This window comes from Amblyomma maculatum, chromosome 11 (genome assembly GCF_055883805.1).
Source record: "Amblyomma maculatum isolate TAMU_Amacu chromosome 11, ASM5588380v1, whole genome shotgun sequence".
NCBI lineage: Eukaryota > Metazoa > Arthropoda > Arachnida > Ixodida > Ixodidae > Amblyomma > Amblyomma maculatum.
The window spans coordinates 100,376,582-100,398,400 of record NC_139354.1 but is presented as its reverse complement, the minus strand read 5'-3'; the positions used below and the strand labels follow the sequence as shown (position 1 = coordinate 100,398,400).

Below are 21,819 nucleotides of genomic sequence, written 5' to 3'. Positions count from 1 at the left end.
GCTGGACCATATGGTGGAGTTTTAGCGCTGCGAGAATGAACATACCTGTCTGTGGAGGAAAGTCTGTTGATCTGGGCAGTACGATGAGCTTCTACTAGTTCTTGAAATGTGTTGTGCACTCCCATGTTAAGGAGGCGTGTGGTAGAAGTATGTTTTGGGAGGTGAAGTGCTGTTTCGTATGCCTGACGAATTAGTGCAACTTTCTCAGTTTCTGTCTTTGTAAGATAGAGATACGGGACTGAATAGACCATTCGGCTGATGCCAAATGCCTGTAGAAGCCACAGGAGATCGTGCTCTCGCATGCCTCTGTGCCTGTTCGCTATTCGTTTGATGGATGGTGACAGTCAGTTTCAGGATAGTTTCTGTGTTGAGTCCATTGTTTTGCAGGAACGTTCCCAGAACTCGAAGTTTGCTGACCTCTGGTACTTGGAGCCCATCTATGAGGACGTGTACGGAGGGATGTTATTGCTTGTTAAGGCGGCGGTTTTGGTGGAGCAACAGGAGGTTGGATGTAGTGGGGAAGCACGCTACGCCGATGGATGCTGCGTGCGTTGCCACTACGTCCGCTCCTGCTTGAAGAGTGTTCTCTATATTTCCTACATTTCCCGTAGTTGTCCGCAGGGTAATGTCATCCGCATAGAGGGTGTGGGAGAGGTTTGGGATTTGTGTTAGATTGTGGACCATCGGGATGAGGGTGACGTTAAATAGTAGGGGGGAGAGAACTGATCCCTGGGGTGTTCTGCGGTTGCACAGAGAGAAGGTGGGGGTGCGGTCGCGAACAAAGGCTGCGATATATGAGTGGGTGCGTTCTCCTACCCCTAGGATGGAGAGGGTGTCAAGGATTGAGTCATGTTGTATATTATGAAACGCTTTGGTGAGGTCCAGAGCCAGTAAGGCTCTCGTGTGGTTTCGATGCTGCGGATGTAGAATTTCTTCGGAAATTTGAAGCATGATGTTTTGTGAGGATAAGTGGCTTGCGCGGCTGACCTACCGTCCCAGCCCCGTAGGGCCACGAACATCCACCCTTCGTAGGGTCTGCAGAGATACCTATTAGATCCGACCAACTCAAAATCCCAATTGGTAATTAGATTATGGAAAGCGTTTAGGGTACAGACGCGGAATTTATGGACGCACTAATTAACGTGTACATTGGCGATTCTTATAATAGCCCCCTCCCAGAGTACGACGGAGCTTCCAACGAACCACTATTGGAACCACTATCACGTCGACGTTATTTCGCTCACTTAACCTTATTTCAGAAACTGTATTATCATTCCATCCTTCACGATTATTTTTTTTGCCACTCTCTGCAGTCTTCCCTCGCCGTGGCCACGATAACAAAGTAAATCATATAGCGTGCCGTTCTTTTTTTATGCAAAATCATTCATCGCTCACACAATAGTAGACTGGAATGAAATACCATCACGCATAGCTACTGACACTTTGTTTACAGCCTTTTCTAGATTTGCTAAAAGAAAACGCGAGCTAACAGCTTTTGTATTTCTTATATTATTCGCATTTTACACGACATTTTCGCATATTTTTCCTTTTCATGTATCATATATGTTCTGAATTGTTTTGTACAGTTTGGTTGGTTTGGTTTCGTGTGTGGGATTTAACGTCCCAAAGCGACTCAGGTTATGAGAGATACCGCAGTGGCGGACTCCAGAAATTTTGATGACCTGGGATTCCTTTAACGTGCACTGCCATCACATACCACACGGGTGCCTTGCTTTCGCCTCCATCAAAAAGCTGCCGCCGAGGCCAGGATTCGATTCCGCATTCTTGAGAACAGTAGTCGAACGCCGTACCCACTGCGCCACCCCGGTCGGGGTTTGTACATTTCATCTGCATTCCTTATCCTTTTATTTTTGTGCAACAATAGTGAAATTTCCTGACATTTCATTTTTTAGAGTGATTCTGCTGTTTTTATTATTTATGGGCTCATATCTCCCTATGTATTATATCTTATATAACCCTAAAGGCCCTCGTACGAGGGCCTTTAGGGTTATTGTAAATAAATAAAATAAATTACGCCGGTTGCTATCATAGGTCTTGCTTGAATAAAAACATAGAGCTCAAATAACTTGACTGTTATAATATACAGAGTAAATTATATTGCAAAATTATAATGTAGTCAGATCGTGCCTGTTACTAAAATGAAACCACCCTGTGCTTTAGATAATGTGTTCTGCTTTATAATAAAGCTTCTACACCACTCTGAACTAATTTATGTTTCTCGCGATTTTCTTGATTTGCAGCTAGAATAGAAATCAGTCTAAATAATTCAACTCTTTCAAGTGACCCCGTTCTATGATACAATTGTGTGAAATGTTTCCAACGCGAGGATGGCGGTGAAAACTTTAATTAAAAATGGTTATATGGAGTTCGCTCTGGGGTGAGACTTAGTGCCCTTTCCATCACAAACACTAGGTGGAGTCCCTAGTACGTGACCTCAGTGGCTTCAGCTACCGCCATTACTCGTTTGACCTACGTCTTTTGGGCTTTCAGGTCGAAGCAGGCGTGTAGGGTCGCCTCCCAGTCCTCCCGGGTGGGGTTTGAGTTAGGTGCAAAGGCAGGACTGGAGGGGCATGCCCATACCATGTTCAAGAGGTCCAAGGATATTTCCCCACAGTGCGAGCCCTTTCTGGAGAAGGCGCTGTCAAAGTGTTGAAGTGATGCCGGGCACATCACGGTGTTCGTAAGAAAGTGTAGAAACCCGCGTTCCTCCGCTCTCGTTAACCCTTTACACGGGTAGGGGTAAAGATTGTGCCTGGTTTCGCACAGCTGAGTAATTTCTCTGAAAGTGTAGGCTGGTGTGAAGCCTTCTGTGGAGGAGGAGCGGGACGAGGTTACCAGGTTAGAAAGCGCGCGGGCGGCGGCATCTGGTGCCTCGTTTCCTCCTAGCCCCGAGGGGGCGGGAGCGCAGACTATCAAGCGAAGGGACGGACTTCCAACGTACGAGCTGTTTTTAGTAGCCGGCAGGCCAGGTACAAGACCCAGCCCTGATGAATGTTCCTACACGACCGTAATGATTGTTTTGAAATCGGAGTGTGTTCCTGCTAACGCAATGGTAACCTCCTCTGCCTGGGTTACGTTTCGGGCTTTAAATGTGAGTCCGTTTACCGTTTTGGACACGTGGATCACTGCCGCCGTGTACCACCAACCTTGGTGCGGGAAGGATGCGTCCACATAGTACACTCCGGGTTTCCCTCCATAGTCATGAGCTAGGGCCTCTGCCCTGGCCATACGCCTACCCTCGTTGTCATCCTTGGATATGTTAGTGGGTAGTGGTTTTAAGTGCAGGGCGTATCGCCACTGCTGGGGAAGTCTTTCTCTTTCCTCGGTTACTGTTGTGTGCTGTATGTGTAGATGGGTTACAGGCGACTCTCCGACGGTGTTTGCGATAATCGCGTGTATTGGCTTGATAGGTGGGCTTCTCTACGCTCCTCGAACGAGTTCATCATACCCAGATCTTGGGGTCTCAGGTTCGACGTCGTTATACGGAGGTCGAAGGCCTTTTCCGGTCTTTTGTGCGTGATCACCTCGATGATGTTGTAGTCGCGTTTTTTGAGGTGGAGATAAGGGGTCGAGTACATGATTCTGCTTGGTACAAAGTCATTGGCTAGTCATAGAGCATTTTTGCTTCTCAGTCCCTCATTCTTGTTTGAGACTCTGCGGACCATTCGGCCCACCTGATCTCCCACCTTCTTTAGCTCGTCGAGCGTGGTCGTCGCTAGCTTTCGCTGGTGAATGAAAAGACCTAGGACTAATTTCCCGTCTCTTAGATATCGGGTCTGATCCAAGTCGCAATTCTATCTTGTCTGTGCTTATTTTGGAGGGACGAATATGGACGAATTTGAATTTTTTCGGTGAGCACCGAAGGCCAAATTTTTTCGCGTCCTCATTTACAGCGGTGGATGCCTCCTGCAAGCTCGCCTCAATTTCTCCCCGAGAGCCCGGCGTGGAACATATGAAGATATTGTGCGCGTACAGCGCGTGCTGCTTACCCGAGATTTTCTCCAGGTTAAACGGGAGATTCTTCATTGGCATGTCGAAAAGTAGCGGGGATAGCACCGCTCCCTGTGGTGTTCCACTGGTACCTGATATAAAAGGACCGTGTTCGGCGTTCTGGATTTTTACGCAGGTCTGTCTCTGTGAGAGGAAGCGTTTTATATACTCGAACGTGTTCTTTCCACATCCCGTTTCCAAAAGGTGCTTCAGGGTCACCTCGTGCGCCACGTAATCGAAGGCTCCCTTCAGATCTAGAGCCAGCACTATCTTATCCCCATTCGGATGTTCTATCGGATTCAGTATCTCTCTGCTAAGCTGTAACAGAACGTCCGAGCCGATTTATTTGGCCTGAAGCCGTACATCGAGTCGCCGAAGACTCGCTTGTTTTCTAGATACTCGGAGAGTCTCTCTCACCATTATTTCCATCAATTTGCCCACGCACAACATGAACGAAATGGGCCTGAGGTGGCCCGTATCTGTGGCTTTGCCTGCTTTTGGGATGAATGTTATGAGTGCCATTTGGTGAGAAGAGGAACTTCGCCCGTCTAGATTGAATTAAAGTGTTCCAGAAGGGATTGCTTTACCGTGGTCCCGCCCCTTCCTGGTGCGGTCCCGCGTTTCATTCTCACTACCCAAGCAGCACACCAGCATTGGTCCAACAATGGTTCATCACTGGAAAAGAATGGCATCAATATTGGACTGATATTGGCATTTGGGCATTTTACTACATTCTCCATTCTTGGCCCATCTTTCGTTCCAAGATTGGTCCAGTGTTCAACCAAGCTGGAGCCTCCAATGTAGGCACAATATTAGACTTTCCATTCATGCACCATGATTCTTGCCAATACTGTCCAGCATTATACCATCATTGTATTACCAATATTTGTTTAATACCAGCTATTCCATTGATGGCCCATTGTCAATGCCAATATCATACCAATGGTTAGCCATTGCAGGTGCACTGGCTACTCCATTCATGCCGCATATTGTCGATACCAATATTAATCCAATGGTTTATGGGTACACCGGCTACTCCATTCATGGACCATTGATGATGTCAAGATTACACATTTTGTGGCACTGCCTGTGCAGGCCATAAAATGCAGCCTTTTTCATTCTAGCCATATTCGTGACAGCACATCGAACTTGCTGGGACAATAATGGTCTTTCAAATAGGAGTGGTCATATAAATTCAAATTGTCGCTCATGAGCAACCAGTAGATATTCACAAAACAAGGGCATGGTTCACAAAAAGATAATATTTATTGCAATTGTTACTATAGACGGCAGTTGTTACTAGCCAGCGCTGAGGGAACACACACCAGCAGTTAGCGGGGCAGTGGCAGGTTTTGTCAGGGCAGGGCGGGCTCTCGGGAAATGGAAGGGGCCAGGGAGCTGGAGGGCACACTAATAGGCGTAGTGAGGGGGCTGACCCTGCAATTGCATTCACAAATGGCATGCCTGGTTTGCCAGGGGAGGTTTCAGCATAACGCCTTTTTCTTCCACCCCCCCCCCCCCCCCTGTCACAGGAACCAGGCAGCCACCTGCGAATAAATGCGTGTGCCTCCAAATCGTCCACCCCAACTTTTTCGCAAATGGCACCTGCACAAAAACAATGAGGAAACAAAATTTACAACACTATTACGAGGCATATAAAAACGCGCGCATTATTTTAGGAAGATGTAGAAAATTCCAGGATTCATGTACCGAAATTTATGGTCAATGAGAAACACTATACTGATGAGTTCCAGATTAGGTTCAGCTGCCTTGGGTTTATTAGGATGAAAGACGCACATACATTGCATAGCATGTGCCCTGTTGCATTTTGATCGCCTCCACAGCAATACGGCTGAGGCAGCCAGTGTTTCATCCCACACTAGGAATTAGTGCTTGATTGTCGGCTGTCTCCGCATATGACTGGCGCGCTAGTTTTTTACCGCTCCTACGCTTTCTGCGATGTGCAAACAGTTTATACTAAATATCGTTACCAAGAGAATGTTCGGCGACCATTTGCATTTTTTTTAAATGGCTAGATATAATATACACAAGCGATCTAAGCCCACGACTGCTGCACTGGCCGCTGGTTAGCTGATATACGCTTTTGACTGGTTTTGTGGGTAGTTCACTTAAACGGGAGCTCACTTAAACGGGTAGCTCACAGGTGCATCATTTTTACACATATACTGCTTGTCCAAGCAAATTTGATCCAAGGGATAAAAAAAAAACATTTCGGAAGCAGGCAAAGGAAACCAGATATATATTGCTGGAAGCTACCTTGAGCGCCACAGAAAAGGTTTTGTTTGGAATTCTTAATTGACATTATTTACCTAAATTACTGATTAATGACTTACACAATAAATGGTGTTGCTACTTTGAAGAGTACCGGCACAAACCACGTTTGATTATTTGTGATAAAGAACCCTCACGTCTGCATTTTGAACGCCAGATACAATAGGAAACCACGAAAATACAGAAATCTGATTTCCGGACAATACAGTTGAGGACTTGGCTTGGCTCGACAGCCCTGTGTAGCGTTAGACCTACAAGTTGCCTATGGTTTCTTCGTCCGCGCCAGCATATCGTCCAACAAGACTGTATTTGTATTTTACAGCTGAAAAATACTGTTAAACTCATTTATATCCTTACCGCTTTGTAGTCATTATCCGCATTGCAAAGTTCGGCGCGCTCATTGTAACTCGAGCCTTCATGTGCGCCAAAGGGCCGACGCGAAGCAACCATCGTCAGCATATCACCCTTACTCATACTCATGCATGGGGCTAGCAATCATAGCGGCAGGTTGTTTTGTCCGCTCAAAATCATGTTGTGAGCAGCACAGTTGAGGTGTGCGAATGGGCTGGTAACGGTTTCGGTATCTACATAACCCGGAATTTATCTGCAGCTGGAAAAAAAGGTACACATGAGGTTTCTAACCGCAAATATTGAAACAGGGGTTTCCGAACGTGCTCACCGACTCTGTAAGTCCTATTTATTGTCTAAAGTGAATATTTAGTACTTGAAGCGAATAACCTCACTTCCCCACGTACAAAATAAAAATTTTCTGCGCTGTCCTAAGTGGCTGCCAGCAATGCACCACCGGTTTCCATCATCTGTTTCTAATGGTTTATTTATAACCCTTGGCTCAAGCTATGGGGCGCAGCAGGTGTAATGTAGCTTGAATAAAACCTGCAAGAGATCATATATATGGGTAGATTTGTAAGGTTTAAAGATTTCACTTACAAATTCTACAGGAATCGCGTCACTGCGGCCTTCCTTTAAAATTGACACGTAATAGCGCTATATTCGTGGCTAAAATAAAGTACTCAACGCATTAATTCAGCTTAGCAAATGCAGCTTTAACAGAAAGTGAGGGCTGGCGACACCTAAGGTGTGCCTAGCTTTCAAATTTTCTTAGATGGCACCACCGTTCAAAATATGGAATATTAAAAAAAGCCCTTGATATTGGCTTTCTCACAGCGTATTATGGGTGCCTTAGATAACAAACATAATCGAGGTCCCATGGCCATCTTTCGTTTCCAATGAAATTCTTATATGTGGTGGGCAAAATATCTAGACACAAAAGAATTAACCTTAGCTTTTCAAGATACGCGTAGTTTCCTCGAAAAAAACAATTGTATGGTATATCTCTAGAGGTAGAAAACGCTGTTTTTCCATTTCAAAATGTTGCAAGTTTGGATACCATGATTTTGTCATCTGCTCTTTTTTACTCACTAAATATATGCAGGTTTTATATTTACAAACACTATTAGAAACCTGTTTTGTTTTTGCAGTTGTGTTATAAAAAATCGCAAACTTTTCTCCAGGAGCGATACGCTGCAAAAATATTCATTTTTAACCTTATGTACTAGCATATGATGCATTAGGTTCGTTGCACTAAATATGTTTTCACTTCCTGACGCATGTTCTTAATTCCAGGCAGTATCTGGAGCTCCAGACCACTAGGTGTGTTCTCCACAACGCATCAAAATTGCTCAGAATTCGAAAACAGCAGTAAAGGGCAAATTTGCTGCAATTAAAAAAAGATCATCTTCGATTTTCATTCAAATCCCTCTCAAAAATCTTCAGTAGCTCAAAAATATCACGGACTAAGAAGTGTTGCGTTATACTGTTTAAAAATATAACATTAAATATTAAACCGAGTGCTTGTGCTGATAATGGCCAAACTCAGCCTGCATTCTTGTAAGATCCAATAATATCTTGGCAGAGAAACTATTTCCCTACATTATCTAGGTTCCATTCTTTATTTCTGGAAAAATTTGAAGCTCTAGATTTGTGTGTGTATCTGCATATTATTTTGAAATTGGACAAAAGTAAGAAAATGGTAAAATAAGGAAAACTGATTAGAATTGAAGAAACGGCCGCAACATCAATTTTTATCAAAATCTGTGGAAACAATGCAAAGAGCTTTGTTAATTTGAGTCAGTAAATATATTGAATTCTGCAAAATGTAATATTAGAAATATAAAAATGCTTGTTTTTGTTCTATAGATGTGCTTATATGGCTCCCCCTTATGGAATAGGCATCAAAACTTCAATTTAGTATTTGCTGAATTTAGTTACATTTTACCTTAAGTAAAATTTAAAACCTTGTCAGCGCTTATACACCGTTTTTCTGCTTCTGGGACAAATACTTAATATAGCTTAAAATGGTATTAATTCACAATTTCTGTCAATTTCATGGCAGAACGCAAGTTAAGGCTGAACTTTTTCTCTGTCCTGCATTCTGTTTTATTGCTAGGTGCAATAGTATTCAATCTAGGTTATTAATATATTATTCCATTTCTCAGCTTTGACCACCACTAACAATACTATATTTTTGAAGATGATTTTTCAATGTGTAATTTTTATAATTACAATCATAAGCAAATCGCTTTCCAGCATAATACTTTTGGTGGCGTTACAGAGAACACACATAGCAGCTTAGAGCTCCAAATTCTGCCTTAAATTAACAATATGACCTGCGTAATAAACACAGAATGTTTTAGTGCAAACAACGCAACGCGTCACGCCAGTATGTAAGGTTGAACATTAACATTTTTGTAGCGTGTTGTTCTTGAAGCAAAGTTTGCGATTTTTTACTAAATCAACTGCATCAATGAAACACACTTTTAATACTTCTTATACAAGTAAACGTTACCCAAATGCGGTGAGTAAAAAACAGTGGATGACAAAATTTTACGCAACCAGACGGCCTCCAAACGTGCAACTTTTTGAAACGACAAAAACGGCGTTTTCCAGCTTTAGTGATAGGCGTTTTTTTTTTTTCGAGAATACTACGCCGGATCTGGCAAACCTAAGGGTCATTCCTTTGTGTCGAGACATTAGCCCACGACATATGAAAATTTAATTTAAAAAAATGGTCATGGCACCATGATTACTGTTCCTGTCCGAAGACATCCTTATTTGTTTTCATTTCGTCTCTTCAACAGGCTGGTTTAGCCAATGCGGTGAATAAAAATATCATCGCATATATTAAAGATTTCGCGCTATATGTTATACCAAAAGCTACCTATATTGTCACAACTGTCATACATTATTTGTAGCTGAAACAACATCACAAAAGGGATTCGATTGCAAATTGTTCGCTAGTTAAATAGACGTACGAGATGACACACGTATACTTTGTAGAATACAATTTAGGAAAGAGCAGATACAAACTACAGGCGAATAATGCTACGATATGGAGCATATGTATTACTCCGGTTAACAGTAAAAAAATCAACTTTTAACATATTAATATATTCGACAAACTATTGCATGCTCACATAGGAACACAATTAATGAGCTCATCCACGCATCTCATGTCTATGGGCATTAGATGTGTGGACGACTTCGTTTTATTCCAATTCGTGCGTCACGCAAAATAATTGAACGAGAAAAAAGTTAATGTCTACACAATTTTCAGTGAGTATACCACAAATTATACTAAGGTGCTTCATATATGTCACATCACCTAGCAAGTGAAATGGGATAACAGAAGTAATCAGACTCTAACCCTGATCAGCATTTCGCTTTTGCGCCATCTTTGTAAGTTTTTAGGCTGGCTTTTCCACTGATTATCCTCTTCTTTATACCCCTGCCACCCACAGGACACAAATCTTCTGGGGGTACCGAACTGTTGGTTTTCGCACCAGTGATACAACTTAATCGATCCATTTATACGTAGAAAACACTCTCGATGCGCACCTAAAAAAATGAAAGCATGTATGTGTCGGCGAAATCATTCACCGGCGATTTAATAATATGATTTGAACAATAAAATCAAAGGATCACACTCGAAGTAACAAAAAAGTGGTGGAGAGATAGGCATTGAAGCAATGAAAGGCGGTTGCTTTCTGCAAAAAGCCAATAGCAAGAGGTCCACCGTCTATAAGAATAGGCAATAAAAATAAGGCATATTTAAAGGTGCATGCAGCAGTTACCGTGTTTCAGTGCTACCTTTTTTTAGGCAGGCTTTTCCGCTGATTTTCTTCTTCTTTATTGCCCTTCCAACCACAGGACACATATCTTCTGGGGGTTGTCCGTTTTCGCACCAGTGATACAACTCCATCGATCCATTTCTATGTAGAAAACGCTCCCGATGCGCATCTAAAAAAATGAAAGCATGCATGTGCAGGCTAAATCATTCACACATGATAAAGCAATATGATTTGAACAATGAAATCAAATGATCACACCCAGAGCAACAAGAAAGTGGTGGAGAGATAGAAATTGAAGCAATGAAAGACGGTTGCTTACTGAACAAAGCCTATAGCAAGAGGTCCTGCGTCTATAAGAATAGGCAATAAATTAAGGCACGTTTATAGGTGCATGCAGCAGTTAAAGTGATGCAGTGTTACCTTTCTTTTTCACTGCAGGGATTGGTATAAATATTACAGCAATTGCTAGGCATCTCAGGTAACCCCATTAAAAACTTTATCCAAGGTACCGAGGAGCAGTGGCGTGTTATTTGCAGCTGTTAACGGAAAGACAGGCTATCCTATGAGTGCATGCGCATTTCCTCCTTTTTGTATACTTGAATAAAAGCGACTCAACAGTGAGTGTTGTAAGAGGTGCAGCGTCCCTAGGAATGGGGAACAAAATTAAGTTTTAGTAAACAGAGGTACAAAAAGAAGCAAATATGCCTGCAATAATAGCATGATGGCCTACCTTTTGATCAACAGCTGTAAACAACCTGTCACTGCCAGTCGGTTCTTTAGATAGGCTTATCAATGCCAGAGCTTAAAGCTAAGAGCAATATGAGTAATGTTTATTGCGGTCACGGCCGTAAACAATTCTAACGGTACACTCCATTACTGTAACTATTCAACCGTCAATTTATACATATCGTTCATTAAAGAACCATGCACATCATATTAAGTTGCTCTTTTCTACTCCCAAATGATTTCCTATAGAATTAGAATACGTGGATCGCTGCTTCGGTTTCAACATTCTTGCACGATGGCTATGGCGTGCACTTCATGCATACGGTACGGTACGTGAGGTATACAAAGAGCTGTAATTGCCGAACAGGCGGACCTGACGGCCTGTCCCATTTCGCCTGAAAGTGCGCGCCGTGATCGAGCGCTTCGCAAGCAATATTTCGGACGATATGGTTGCCTCATACCGGCCATCAATGTTTTGTACAATGTGTCCCGCGTGCACGTTGTTTACTTTGCAGTGACAGGGACGCAGTGCACACACGGCTGATGTGCATTTTTGCTTGTATTGTTATTTTCCCCCGCCTTCGAAGCGCGTCTGCGAAATCGCTCTCCTATTGTCGCCGCTTTCTGATAACGCCCTCACCTGAAGGCGCGGGCTCAGAAGGGGGGCGTCGATTAAGAAAATTTTGAAAAGGGGCTCACTTGCGCTGTTCACGGCTTTCAATTCCTCAATATGATATTAACCATTATAAAAGTGGAGGTTCATTATGACTTAATTATAGCCTAATCATCAAGCGGCATCACGCACATGTCTGCCCCACTGTAAAATTCGCTTGCACAGACGGCACGAACAGTTTTCAAAACTTCGTCTGTACATCTGTAAGCAAAAAACTGCCCTTAACTCTTAACAAATCCAAAAACTGTGTGAACATGGCTTCCTGCGCGCAGAAAAGAGGCTGACCAAAATATATGTACACAGCCGGGCGCATAGTATCTGGTTACTAATTGATTGCGGCGCGCTGCACAGTCAAAAAACTGCGCAAATGCCTGCCTGCAGTGTTCTGTCACGTGTTGGTGGCATACACACCTGTTACGCACGGCTCCTCTATTTTCGGCGCAAATGCTATTCATATCGCAGCCAGCAAATAAGTCCACGCACTTGCTTGCATGTAACCCGGACGAAAATTCTATTAGTTCTTGAAGTCATGCTTCGCGCAGTTGTTTCGAGGAGAATACGGAAAGAGAACATTTGGGACTGGTAGGAGATTATATAGAACCAATTATGAAGCAATGGCATGCTGCAAAGATATACACTCACGGTCTAAGATGACGGCGTTCACTGAGTCTGATAATGCCGATGGTATCCCGCCGTTGCTGTAATCCGTACTCCGGCGACATTTCACAGCTCAGCTGTTCACTGATATGTAGCAAGCACCAACCGGAGCACATGGACATGTATAGGCGCAAGAGAAAATTATGCACAGCACAATGAAAAAGAAAATTAATGAGGGAAGAAATTAAAGAAAGGTTTAAGAAGCTGTCACAAGTCTTGTAGCGTCTCCAACAAGCTCTGAAATGAACGCTTCGGGAGGAGGCCGCACAGCTGCGCAGCTGGGGATGCTGTCTGTTGTGTCTTGCACGTAGACGCGTAGGCGAGGGGGAACAACGAGCCGCTCAACCAGCGCGCGATTCCCGCCGCGGTGTTGTGTTCGCAAGGGCTGCGCGTGGGAACGAAGGACCAACGACCCTCTCAACATTCCATTCCTCCTTTACCCAGCCCTCTTCTGCTTGCACCGGCCAGCCGTGACTTCGGACCGTGCCGATGAGCGGCCGCCAGCGCGCACCGCTCGAGTTGAGTTCTAATAAATAGTTTTGTTTTGTGTGTTCGCAAACGCATTTTTTCTTCAAGCCAACCACGGACAAACATTTTCTAAAAAAATAGAAAGCCTCCCCATCTACCATCCACATTCTTGCGTAAATCCATACAGTTGGTGCATCGACAAATGTGCGCGTCCCCTCCCTTTCGCCACGTATGATCGAACAAAGGATGGTCGTTCAACCTTTTATATTTACTTCAAAATATTATATATTGTTGCGTGATGACTGATTAATAATGTCAAAGAGGCGGAGTTCCGAGCTTCTCTTCTATTCTGGCCAACTTTGGTTATAGATTATACAAATTATGCTAAAGTTAGCTAGCTGAAAATTATCCGACTAAATATATACATGTTTTTATTTGTATTCAGTTAATGTTCGCTTTTCGGGTATGAGTAGATGTTTTTATGAAAATTCTCAACATCGGCCCAGGAAACGAAAATTTTCCTAATTTGCAGGCCTTTATTTCAGAAAAGGTTCATGGTAGAGCAGCGATAATTCCACAATATGTTCTCAGCATAATTATCCGCAAACAGCTAAAGCTCATATTTTTATGACATTTGGATACAGAGACACGATCGCGCTAATTTACACAAAACAGCGAACATTGAAAATTTTTAGGAAAACAAAAACAGTTTTCACATTGTTTAAACTTTTTCCACCTATTCTACACTACCTCAGCTTTCAAAACCATTAAAACACCTTGCATAATTTTGTTGCGCAAGTAATTATGGCCACATAGATAAAGCCTTTGTCCAATTATAGCGCACCGCGCTGTTCTGAACATTCTACGGAATTTGTGAATTGTTCAAGGTTTTTAAATTTTGGCATATAATTTTGTAGCAGAGAGAAATATATTTACAAAAGAGGAATTAAGATATATACATTGAGGAACAGCCAAGGAGCCAAACTACGAGGGCCGCCCATTCGACGCACTTCTTTTTCCTAATCTTCCACAAACGAGCGCGCCACTTCGTCCTCATCATTCTCCAGCTGTAACAATATTTCTTCGCTCATGTTTTGTCTCGACTTCGCAAATCGACGGTGACAGACACAGCAATGAATGATTCAGAATCAATTTTGTGCGCGTCGAGGTCCTGATGCGCTGTGGCATCAGGCAATACACAGACGTTTTTCGCAATCACCTTCACCTTAACGCGGATTGCACAAAAAGACGATAACGTTCAATGAGCAAGCAACGTATTCCAAATCATTTTAGTAGGATGAAAGAATTGGAAAGGGCATGAAAAACTGCCTCATTAAAACAGTGTTTATAGGCTGCATTCGTTTTTTCGAATGACTCGACAGCGCACATTATTTTCATTCCTGCACAGTTTTTTTTTTATTCCTTTGCCACCGCCTACCGCGGTTGGAATGGTCAAACTCTAAACTATTTGGCGGAAAAAACTATTTTTTTGTTTATTGGCGATATATATGTTGTACGCCATATAAATGTACCGGGGCCTTCATGCTCGCAGTCTGCACGAAAAACTGTCAATTTTTTTTTACCACCGTGTGAATGCCCAAAACTAAAATGGTAACCTCGCGAGTCTTCCGGCTTTTCATTTTCCAGTGATTGCGTCTACAAAGTACACACATCGTATTCGGTCCTTTCTCCAGGTAAACAGACGATGCTGCGCGTAGTTCCTTATGGATAATACAAAGGTACTAGAACAAAAACATCGCTGAGAAAATGGTCATTTGTTCCTTCAACTTGAGGCAACGTTTTCCTTTTCGGCATTGAAAAAGCTACCTTCTAATCACTAATTTAATGTCACATGAACATGCTATGGCGGCACGATTTCGTTTTTATGCGCGTTCTCACTGACAACTGGATTTGTACTATAGGTTAAGTATAGATGCAGGGATGTAATCGGCGTCCAATACAGGCATATTGGGTCGTGAGTGCTAGCCGGTCTGGGGTATACATATGTGGGGGTATACATATGTGGTCGCACGGTCGTGCTATCATTAGATATAATTGTGCGACAAACTTATGCGCCTGCGACGAAATCTGCATGCATGCCAATAGGCTAAAACCATAAACACATATAGCTGACCCCCAAAGGTGCGCCGCATATGAGCGCACCGAAAAGACGAATCCAGACAGTTGCAGCGGTACGTGCTTGAATGCGTTATAGTAATTGTCGTCCCGTACGTGGTACTTTGTGAGGTCCGAACGATCGGCTGGAATGTTGTCGGAATTAAATGCCGCGGTTTGGCGTCCAGCGCACGTGTATTCAACCATAAAAATGGAGAATTTGTTTTGATTGAATGGTCAACGGAAAATATTCACTTCGGCAGCCCATTAAAGCTGCGTTTTTAGGATGGCAATGACAATTGCGAGATCAGAGGACAAAGTGGTCCATCGTGGGCAGCTTTCATACAGGGATAGCTAATACTGGAAAAACACAAGACAAATTGCAATGGTCCATTACAGCCAGTTTAAAACAACGGAACGGTCAACGTCGGAAGAACACAGGACACCTTGGTCCATTGTAGCCAGTTTTAAAAACTGAACGGGCAACGCCGGAAGAACACTGGAAAACATGGTCCATTGTAGCCATGTTTAAAAACCGGCACATCCAATGCCGGAAGAACACAGGACAACTTGGTCCATTGTAGCCAGTTTTAAAGACGGCAAACCCAATGACGGAGGAACGCAGGACAGCTTGGCCCATCATAGCCAGTTTTAATACCCAGTGCGACTATTATTGGGAGAACAACGGCAATCTCGGTCCAACATAGACATTTTGTATGTACGGCAGTGCCAATATCGGGAACTCGCTGTACATCTTGGCCCAAGCTAGCCAGCGTTGGCTACTGGCAGCGCCAACACTGGGAGAGCACTGGCTAGACTGGGCCATTGTTGGACATTGTGCTGACTGGCATGTCCTATGTTGGGAGCATGCTGGTTAGGCTGGCCCAATGTAGGGCCACTGTTTGCCGTCGTACTTACAACATTGGCCCAATGCTTTGTGCTGCCTGGGTAGGGCCGCCTTGATCTCGTATAGTTTGAAACGTTGATCTAGCTCAACCTTTTGTCTCCACTGTACCTGTAAGCTTCTCTCTTTGGGTCTTGGGTTGTCTTCAAGTACTGGTCTCCGAGCTTCAGTGCTAGCTGGGCCGTATTTCCTTGAAAGGCGTGTATCGCTCTCTGCAGGTGTTGCTGCGTCTCGGTGCCCATCTGGTTTGGATCTATAAGCGCACGGAAAAGACGCCATGTGTTTTTGCAGACATCTGCCAAGCTTCGGCGTTGCACCGCTCTACCCAGTTAGCGTCTGCGAATTGCGAAGCGTAGTCTGCCGCCTCTTTAGTTATCGTCACGATCCGGTTCTTAGCTTGCGGTTATGTTTCTGCCTGCGCCATCTTTTGACCAAGCTGCGTCTGGCTTCCTAGAGGGGAAGGAGGTGAGTGTCTACATCTGTCACCGCCTCAGAGAGCTCTACCCTCGGTTCCGTCAAACGCAAGCTGGTCATCACCTGTTTGGTCCAGGCTTGGTATCCCTGCTCCTGGATAGAACTAACGTTATTATCTTGTCTGAATTTTGCCCAATCCGGAAGCCTAGTCTGCCTCGTCTGTCTGGTAAGGGCTATAGTTCGGATCGTTATGTTAATCAAGCAGAGGTCGCTACCGAGTGTTTCCTCTGTATTCGTCCACTCCACTCGCCTCGAGTTTTTCGAAAAGGTTAATTCCGGACAAGTGTCCCTCTGCGCCGAGTTCCCAACCCGCGTTGGGTACGCTGGGTCGGTGTGTAGGGTTAGGCCTAATGTAGACGCTGCCTCCGCTAGCTTCCGTCCTCGTATGTCGTCGCGGTTGCAGCCCCATGAGAGGCTCTGCGCGCTGAAATCTAACACTAGTAGCGGATCTCGTCCCGCTTCCCTGATAGCCCTGCTAAGGAGTGTGAAGGAAGTTACGCACAAAAAAAACATGTACAAAAAAGAAACACACACGATGTGGTAGACGGTACATCGGACAGACGGGACGCTGCATAAATGAATGCTTGCTCGAGCGGCAAAGGTCACCTAGTTGCCCAACTTCTCGTTGCTCGCACAAGCCAGCATACAAGGCGTTTTTGAATGAGACGCAGGTGTTGCGCAAGTTTATTACTCAAAGGAGCGGATAAATTATTTAAGCCTTCATATTGCCGCGAAACCTTAAAAACTGCATTTCTTGTTTTTAGCAGCCGCCGGCATGCGACATAATTACTGATTTTGGCACGCATAAAAATTCTGTATTCTTATTTTGATAATGCTCGATGTCGCGAGATGCACATTTACAGTTTGTCCGGCAAAATGCGCAGATCTTTCTCGAAGAATCCGACCAATGGCGCATGTTTCTACAATGCTCCAGGTTGAATTAGTAACGTTTTTCGACGGTACCTTGATGTTTCGGAGCCGCTTTTAAATTTAGCGTTGACGAGTGCGACAGGCATTCTTAGTTCGACGATCGACGAGCATGTTTTTTGCTATTGCCGCTTAGTTCTTAGTTCTTTTGCTTAGTTGCTTAGTTGTTTTGCGGACGCAAGTTAGCCAAATAAATAAGTTGTTACTGTGAATTTCAAGCCTCCTCATTTGTCGCCAACAGCATTGTTATCACTATGTGGCAGACTAATGAATGAAACAATTCTGTCAGGCCCCTTCTATGTGACTGCTCGAGAAAGAGACGAATTTCTCTAAGGTAAATGCGATGGGTCGGCCATGTATGCGATAGGTTTGCTGATGGGAAGAGAAAATGAAGAAAACAAGGAAAAAAAAAAGGTCATGACACTGGTGCCTGATATGAATGTATCTGATATTGTTATCTGGTTGCGGTATACGTTTACGGCCTGCCCTCTTTTTGCCCATACATGATTGTTTGTAGAATAAATCTCAGTTTGAATCTGGCGTTCACGTGTGTCTCTCCAGCTTTGTCCGTGTTTTTGCGTGCGCTGGAACGGTGTTTCACAATTGTACTAGAATGTCCAGCTTTCTACGCTTAGTGATATGCCCCTTTTATGTATTGCTTCAACACATAAAGCGTTAATGATTTAGAAACAAATCAACCGTCCGTGAAACTATTTAGCATCTATAAGAACCGAGTGCCAAGCCGGTCTGTAATAATATAGTCGACTTCTCCTTCTTGGTTAGAACCAAAACCAAAGAAAATGGGGTGAAGGTTATAGTGTAATGCAAGTTAGGAAAGCAGAGGAAGCTGTGGAAAAAATTGAGCACGGAATGTCACAAGTGGATACGGCAGAGTTTCAATAAAACATTGCCGACGATTATGTTCCTTTTTAAGGTGAAATTTGAGCGCAGATCCTCAGCTGTTTTATCTTTTTCGATATATGAGGCAACGATTCGAAGAAGACGTCTATGTACAATTACAGACAACTATTTTATATTTGAATTCCTTCAGGAAACACTCCGCTAAGAGTTGTGGACTGTTATGAAGGAAGCTTTGTGGTCGGAGGAATGAAGAGAGCCATTAAGTTGTTGGGAAATTGCGGGAGGCAGCGCCTGGGCCCATAGAAACCTGGCGCGGCGAAGAGACTAATTCCACAAGCAGCAGACGAGAAAGAACCTTCGCTAATACCTTAAACTGATCGCTAAAGCCAAAATTAGCAAGGGTCTTATTGAATTTATAGCAGTATGTCTCAAAGAAAAACGAGGGCGAGCTAGATCCGCGTGAAACCTTCCTCAAAAGCGAAGGGACGATCGGCTAGAGATCCGGACTATCAAAACAGGCGTATCTTTGCTAACTACATCAAAATATCATGTTTTCTATGTGAGGGTGTGAATTATCGGTTACTGCACATCTTACCCTGCAGTTCGGTGTGGGCGGTTGCATTATTCACGAATTATTGTCTTTGCAGCGTGCACCATGTATGGCCACGTCTTCCACGTGAGCTCTGAAGTGTGCCTTTATTAATTGTTTAACAGAATGTAAAATGCGCATAATATGTCACGCTTCTCTTGGAAGAAGGCAGCAGAGCAGATAACACAAAGCATAAGAAGCACACACCCCCACACAAGGACACGGCTGCACTGGCAACTATATCAACAAGAATCCGCACATCTCCCTTCATTTCATATCTGCAACGGTCTTCCTCGTCTTGAACTAGCAAGTACATGTGTGACTAGCAAGTACATACGCGCATCGCGTTGTTTTTGCACGTACAACAGTCGCTGCAGCGTGTATGATCTTGTGGTGCATCTTCATATCTGCCACTAAAGATCTGCCACCTTCAACGCGCAAGTGCAAGCAACGATGTAGCGTTTCATTAGAGACGATGAAAATACGCTCGGGACTAAAATGAAACACATCTCTGGCCATCGAATAATGCACAGATAAGCCGAACATCGGGCGCCGCTTCCTCGAGTGCGTATGTATGCAAAACTCTTGGTCGGAAGTGAATTCATTGATGTCGCTGCTCCGCAGGCCGCAGGTGAAGCTAAAACAAGCAGTATTTCAAGCGTTGGTGCAACGCATATCTGTGCATGTAGAAAAACTTACATGTGTTCGAATATGATGACAAAACAAATATGCACTAGTAAATTGTGACATTCTGAGGTTTGTCTGCAAGAACGCAATGCATTGTAAAGATGCGGGACACGGACAACCCCTCGTGATAGCCAGGAGAAAGATTCAGCGAGTTTAATGGGCGATCGGTAGAATATGACCGCAAATCCAGCATCCCCCCAAAATACCCAAAGTTCGAAAGAGCAATATCGACTACATAAACAGAAATATAACCACTCTACCCATATCCCGCTCAACAAGGAAAAATGCAACCAGACTAAACAAAGAATCATTAGCAATGCTTTTTCTGCCACCACTGTATCGGTCTGTATGCTTTGGTCTTAAGGGTCATGATATGCTAAAGCGGGTGCGCAAAATGCTGATTTATCCATGCATGAAAACCTTTTTCTTTAAATTACACACCGAACCTGTTAACACATCGCTCCATAGGAAAAATATTTTTGTATCTTCCGTAAACCGCCGTCTGTGTGACGTGCCTGAAACAACTGAGCACTGTTTCATTATTTGCAAAGAGGCAATTCTCTTCTGGGACGTGATGCAAGGAACTCTAAAGAAAGACTGTTCTAAGTTTGTTGAGTGTGCGGTATTTTGCTGTTACACAATATGATTACGAACCATATGGCATGTTTTTCCGTAGTAGACTTCATATCTTGTGGAAGATATGCATGTTGGATAGCAACGCTGAACTTGTTGTTCCACCTAGACTCCATTTTAGCAGAGTGATGCTGCAACTGGAAGGACATTTATGATGAAAATGACTTTCGACCTGATGGGTTTCCGCTGGTGACAGGATGTTTATCTTTGCCTGGCTTTTAGTTGTTTCCTGTTGTGCAGCTCAGTAAAGGCTGAGTGCCTTGTAAATAGTTTGTGTACATAACCCTTTCTGTACATAGCCAAGTGTAATAAATACCATGTCAGAAAAAAAATGCCGTAGTGGTGTAGTGGTTAAACGTTTGCTTGTCGATTGGGAAGGCAGGACGTTTGAATCACGACTTGAAAATTTTTAATTTCTTGGTTAAGAAATATTTTGCTCTTTTTCAAATGTGGTGTTGTTATTTTATAGCCTCCATGCTTTTTCCATCCTGACGTTCAGTTTTTTTTCTGAAACGAACAGACCATACAGGAATTCCCGGAACCAGAGCTCTGCGCAGTTTCAAGTCGGTTCAGCCTGTATCAATTAACCAGAAACTTGAAGAACTCGTCATTTCTGGAACTGATAGCGGGCAGAGTATTTCGGCTTCTAAACAGAAGTCGGGCCGATACATGGAGCGCGACCAGAATGACGCTGCCAGACACTCCAGCGCACTAAGTCAGCATGAAAACAAACCTATTAGACAGCTATTAGAAATGCTTATATCCAGTATAGAACAACTGGGCATTGTTTCTGGTGCTCCGATGAATCACTCCAGCAGTTCCGGCCTTTGGTTTGGCTCGTGGGGCTCAACACCGTCACTATATGCAGGAGTGGAATGGTAATGTGCGCCCCATAAACATCTAGGCGTTCAACTGCATTCATTTAAGGCAAGTGAAAATTACTGAAAAGAGCACGTTCCAGTCTTTCAGCGTTAGGCTGAAACGTTTGTGCCCTATCGACTTTCCATATTCGGTCGGGCTCAGGCCTGCAGCATGCTTTTGGCGACAAAACTTTATTATGTGCTTCATGTCCTCCACTGTGCTAGGCATTACATCCAGCGCTTTCACCGAACATTTGCGGCGTTTATTTGGTCATCCAATTGTGAACCGATTCGACGGGATAAAGTATTCCGACCTGTTTGTGCAGGGGGGGGGGGGGGGGGGGGGGGCTCGGCTTAGTGCCTCTGTATGTAAGGCAGTTAGTTGCCCGTTTCTTCTTTTTTCGTGATTGTTAACATCCGAATATTAGAGAATTCCTACAAGGTAATTTCATGAATTTGCTTCCTGACTTAGTGTTTTCTTCAGCTTTTTATGACCGCCCAGAGTTACTAGGATTTACGCAGGAAGTTTATGTTTCGGTGAGGTTTTAGATAGCACGATTCTCGAAGGAGTACTTATATTCAGTTTCGCGCAAGACACTATACAATGAATTCATAACAATGCTTTTTCGGCCACCACTGTGTCGTTCTTTATACTTTGGTCCTAAGGGTCATGATGTATTAGAGAGGGTGCGAAAAATGCAGGTTTCTCCTTGCACGAGAACATTTTTCTTTAATTTACACACCGAAGCTCTACCTGTCAACACATGGCTCTATAGAAAAAAATGTATTGGTAT

The 21,819-nt window shown here is 43.7% G+C and overlaps 1 protein-coding gene and 1 long non-coding RNA gene across 13 annotated transcripts in view; one reads left to right on the top strand and one right to left on the bottom strand.

Annotated features, from left to right (window-relative positions):
* The window catches only part of LOC146174493 (uncharacterized), an 89,118-nt gene that overhangs the window by 14,194 nt on the left and 53,105 nt on the right, over positions 1–21,819 (top strand). The gene's annotated exons all lie outside the window — the stretch shown is intronic.
* Positions 5,254–12,766, bottom strand: LOC146174494 (uncharacterized). Of its 2 annotated transcripts, XR_014702252.1 has the most exons (4): positions 12,493–12,766; positions 10,471–10,620; positions 10,028–10,218; positions 5,254–5,616 (listed from the first exon to the last, which is right to left on the bottom strand). It is a non-coding gene; the product is annotated as an uncharacterized LOC146174494 (long non-coding RNA). The 2 variants fall into 2 exon arrangements; XR_014702251.1 differs by lacking the exon at positions 10,028–10,218 and having other exon boundaries at positions 12,493–12,755.